The sequence below is a fragment of the Rhincodon typus genome, unplaced genomic scaffold, assembly GCF_021869965.1.
Source record: "Rhincodon typus isolate 14 unplaced genomic scaffold, sRhiTyp1.1 hic_rhity00003444, whole genome shotgun sequence".
Lineage (NCBI taxonomy): Eukaryota > Metazoa > Chordata > Chondrichthyes > Orectolobiformes > Rhincodontidae > Rhincodon > Rhincodon typus.
This window is the reverse complement of record NW_025969082.1, coordinates 435-5,101: the sequence shown is the minus strand read 5'-3', so window position 1 is coordinate 5,101 and position 4,667 is coordinate 435. Positions and strand designations below refer to the sequence as shown.

Below are 4,667 nucleotides of genomic sequence, written 5' to 3'. Positions count from 1 at the left end.
TCATTGTGAACTTTAGGAAAGGAGACCATTTTTTGCCAGAAAAATAAATATGTCATTCACCTCTGTTTGCTTCATGCTCAAGAACACTCAGGTTCCTTTGTACCCCTTTTTTTGGAAATTTCTCTCGATTTTAATAGTAGTCTACCTTTTGACGCTTCCTACCAAAGTACAAAAACTCATACTGCCGACATGAAACTGCATGAGCCAAGTTTTTGTCCACTCACTCAACCTATCTATATCCCTTTGCAGATTCACATATCCTCATCACAACATGCCCTCCGCCTATTTCGTATCTTCTGCAAAACTGAACACATTACATTCTGGCACTTCCTCCAAGTCATTAATACAGAGATAAATAATTGCAGCCCTATGACTGACCATTCTGACACTCCACAAATCATATCTTTCCAACTTGAAAAATACCCATTAATCTCGATTCTGTATTTTATGTTAATTAAACAATGGGCAGCCCATGCTCATTTATACCTAACAGCGTAAACCCCTACCTTGTGCAATGACCTGAGATATGGCTCCTTATTGAGTGCCTGTTAAAAATTCAAATGCACTTCATCTGCCGTTTGTCTTTATCAACTATGCTTGTAAGATGAGCAAAGAAGTCTGGCAAAATTTTCAAGTGTGATTTGCCTTTCAACAAACGATGTTGACTGTGCTTGATTGCAATAACCTTTTATAAACGACCTTTATTTCTTCCTTTACAATTGTCTCGCATTTTTCAAATGACAGATAAGACATTGGGACAGATGGAAGTATTTTGGCCCATCAAGTCAATTACACCTTTAAATGAGATCATGGCTAATCCTCAACTCCACTTTTCTGCCTTATCACCGTCGCCCTTGAATCCCTAAATGACTAAATCTCTGTCTATCTCAGCCTTGAATACACCCAGCCTTATCAGAACTCTGTTGGAAGAATTCCACAGATTTGTTACTGTCTGAATGGGAGAACATCCCCCTCATCTCTGTATTAAATGGGCAACACCTTCCCCTGAGATTACGCACCCGGGTGTAAATCAGAGCACAGCAAACCCCCAAAGTTAGTTATGAACTCCATGGCACATCCAGCGCCAATTGTGAGTATTTGAAACAGTTTCGTTTTTGACCGATGGTTAAACAAACTGCCCTGATTTGCACATTAGATTGTCCAATGAAGAATCTGCTTCAAAAGTACTCCATTGGTTGTGATTGAGATAGTGGGGAAAGGCGCTTTCAAAATACAAATCTTTCTTTCTCAATCCATTGATCTATTAATCTCTTTGCTCATAGAAATGGATTCTTCCCATTCACTCTATTTCTCAATAATGTAGTTCAATTCAGTCTCCGTTCTGATCAAGTACAGGTTGACAAGAAATATAAGGGTTGTGGCACGGATAAGACAAGCCGAATGCTCCTCTTTCCTTTTGAACCCATTCCATGAGAAATGTAAAAGGGTAGCTTCACCCCTGTAGTCGTGGCCGAGTGGTTAAGGCGATGGATTAGAAATCCATTGGGGTTACCCCGCGCAGGTTCGAATCCTGCCGACTACGTTCCCTAAGCATGTATGTCTTTTTTCAAATAACCTTCTGATCAATGAGTTATTGCTCAAACTCGAGAAAATCCGTCACACTGCGCCACCGGAGAGTCTGGTCATTTATTGACATTCAGAGAACACGCGTTCTGAACAAGAAACTTACCATACTCAAAACTTCAGCGCTGTTTCTCTTTCCACAGGTACCACGAAACGTGTTGAGTTTCTGCAGTATTCTCTGTGTTTTATCGACATAAATGGTTTTCCATTAAATATCTTGAATTGCAGTCCTCTGGTAACTGACCCTGGTCAGCGTCTACAGTTTCTCCCGACAATCACCCCGCCTATTCCCGCCACTCCCTCCCCCACTGCTGTGAACACCACTAGGAAATCTCTGGTTAAACTTTTTTGCTCCAAAGAGAACATTTCCGATCTCGGGAATCACTCCATTAAACAAAATTTCCTCATCCCTGCATATGTTGCAAGGCGGAGGATTGGGAAGAGATTTTGGGAAAATATTAACAGTTGGAAGTGGGGGGTGGGGCGATGTTAAGGAAGCAAAACAGAAAACCCAATCTCCAGCTTTTTGAATCTTTACAAACTCTTGGAAACCGGAATCACAGGAGAATGAAGAGTGAAATTTCCGACTGAGCGCAAACAGTCAAGACACCTGCCCCTTCTTTTAAAGGCTGGGACATTGACTCTGATGTTCTCGGGACATGAACTGACTTGTGACATTGAAAGGATTCTCGTTCCTGCACATCAGGAATTCAAATCTCATCTCGGCTACGGGACAATGAGACAAACAAAAACTGCTGTAGAAACTCAGCAGGTTTGGCAGTCCCTGTGGGATAAAACAGAGTTCTGAAACGTTGACACTGATTCTCTGCCAGATCTGCTGAGCTTTTCCTGAAATTTATGTTTTTGTTTTTAAATGAATGTTTATCCCATCTGTTGGGATGAAACAGCTGGATCTACCATGCACTGAATTTAACCCTTCAGAAATCTGAGAAGTGATTGGATTCAAACAAACCGAGTCATGATTCACTCTTCCTCAGCTCCACACAGAGAGAGAGGGAGAGAGACCTGGAAAGCAGAGCTCAGCGCTGCGACGTATATAGTCGTGGCCGAGTGGTTAAGGCGATGGACTGCAAATCAATTGGCTATTCCTGCGCTATTTGAATACCGTCAACAACGGTTGAGAGCTGAAAGGGATTTGCTCATTGTATTCTTGTTTGGGAAAGGTATTACAGGAGAGGTGGCTGACGAACATTTCGGTTAAGAGGGACATATGCCAATCACTGCCTGTTCGAGAGCAAGAAGCATAAAACCTCACACGATTTAAGGTGATGCAGTGATTGGTTTGATGAGTTTTCGAAATTGAAAGTTGCACGTGAGCAGCCTGTGAGACTATTTCAGCTCACTGTCCATTTTATATCCCAGCTCACGGAAACAGTTCTCATTGTCCGGAGAAGTTGCTTGTGTTCCACCTGAAGCTGCCTTTTATCGCTGAAGCTTGTGGCTGGGGACGGAGACCGGACGTCAAGCACATGGAGCAGGTATAATCCTGAGGTCTCTGTCACTCTCGGGGATGTGCACCTGTGTCTCCCTCTGTGGGTGAAAATGAGGATGAGTTCCTCAAGGGGGTATTAACACAGTTTTACCATCTCAAACTTCAGGCCCATTTATTGTGTTATTTGACATCACAGGGATAAATGCATTGACATTTGCCTTCGTAAAGTCAAGCACACAAGGCTATGGGCTAAATGCTGGAAACTGGGACTAGAATGGATGGAGGTTTGATGAGCTGCACTGAAACGATGGGCCAAATGGTCTTTTTCCACACTGTTAAAAACTCAGAGACGGAGAAACCGATCTGCAGCGAATATGATCAGAAATGAAAACGGAAAAGCAGTGTCATTACGAAAAGACACGAGCAGCTCTGTTGTATTTCTTGATGGTTCAGTGGTTAGGATTGAGTGCTTTCAGCGCTGCAGCCTGGGTTCAATTCGCAGTCAGGGGATAGAAGTTCTGTTACGCTAATTTATCGTGGTGCCAGCAGTTCTGACTGTACAGGAGCTAGTAGCTGATCTCATTTGTCCCAAACGTTGTGTAGGTTCACTGAAAACAAAGAACTGAGGCAATCTGACACAAAACAGAATTTGGTAGAGAAACTCAGCAGGCTTGGGAGCATCTTTAGAGAGAAACAGAGCTGAGGTTTCAGATCCAGTGACCATTAATCCCTCCTAGGTTAATTATGCATTTCTATGTTATAATGTAGGGAGAAATTATTCGCTTTATCTGTCGAAACGACGTATTTATCAAATTCACTCTCTCATTAGCTTACTCACGCCAACTTTACAACTTTAAAAGGACTTCATCAGCTGTAATGCTGCTTCCGTTGCCATGAGGTGCTGAAAAGCTCTGCTTAAATGGTTGCCTTTTTCTTTTCTTTTCTGTCAGTTAGCAGCCATGTGAAATGGAGAATTGTCCTTTCAGTGTCGACCACAATATGTGTCTCTATTTGTCTCTCTTTGACTCTGTGTATCCACCTCTCCCTTTTTCACGTTCTCCGACACTCCATTGTCCACAACCCCATTTCCCATTTCTCCTCTTTGAAAAGTCTGAAATTCGGAAACACTTTGAGAGTGGAGTGTCTAGTACTGGGCTCACATTCCTTGGATAATGTGTCTGTCTGTTATGACTGAGGTGAGGAGTCATTTCTGGTCTCAAAAGATTGTGAATCTTCAGAATTCAAAATAGAATTCCTAACCCACCAGAAAAAAAAAACAATGCCACCACAATTATAGCATTAGTGCGATGTCTTTACTGTTGGTTTAAAAATGAATGAGGGTGATCTTTTCAAAGAGCAGAAATGGGGAATGAGGGATGTGGACAATGGAGTGTTGGAGAGTGTGAAAGGGGGTGAGGTGGATACACAGAGTCAAAGAGAGACAAATGGAGACACATATTGTGGTAGACACAGAAAGGACCAATTCTTCATTCGAAATGGCTGCTAACTGACAGAAAGGAAAAGAAAAATATCTGTGCCATTACCACAACATTCCCCGGTAAGGCTACAGTTTATCCAGCCTCACCTCGTTATTCCGACCAAACTGTGAATGAAGGGATGAGAATACAAG

At 42.4% G+C, this 4,667-nt stretch overlaps 1 non-coding gene across 1 annotated transcript; it reads left to right on the top strand.

The window, feature by feature from the left end:
- Positions 1-1,461: 1,461 nt before the first annotated feature.
- Positions 1,462-1,543, top strand: trnas-aga. Its single transcript has one exon. It is a non-coding gene; the product is annotated as a tRNA-Ser (tRNA).
- The last annotated feature ends 3,124 nt before the right edge of the window (positions 1,544-4,667 follow it).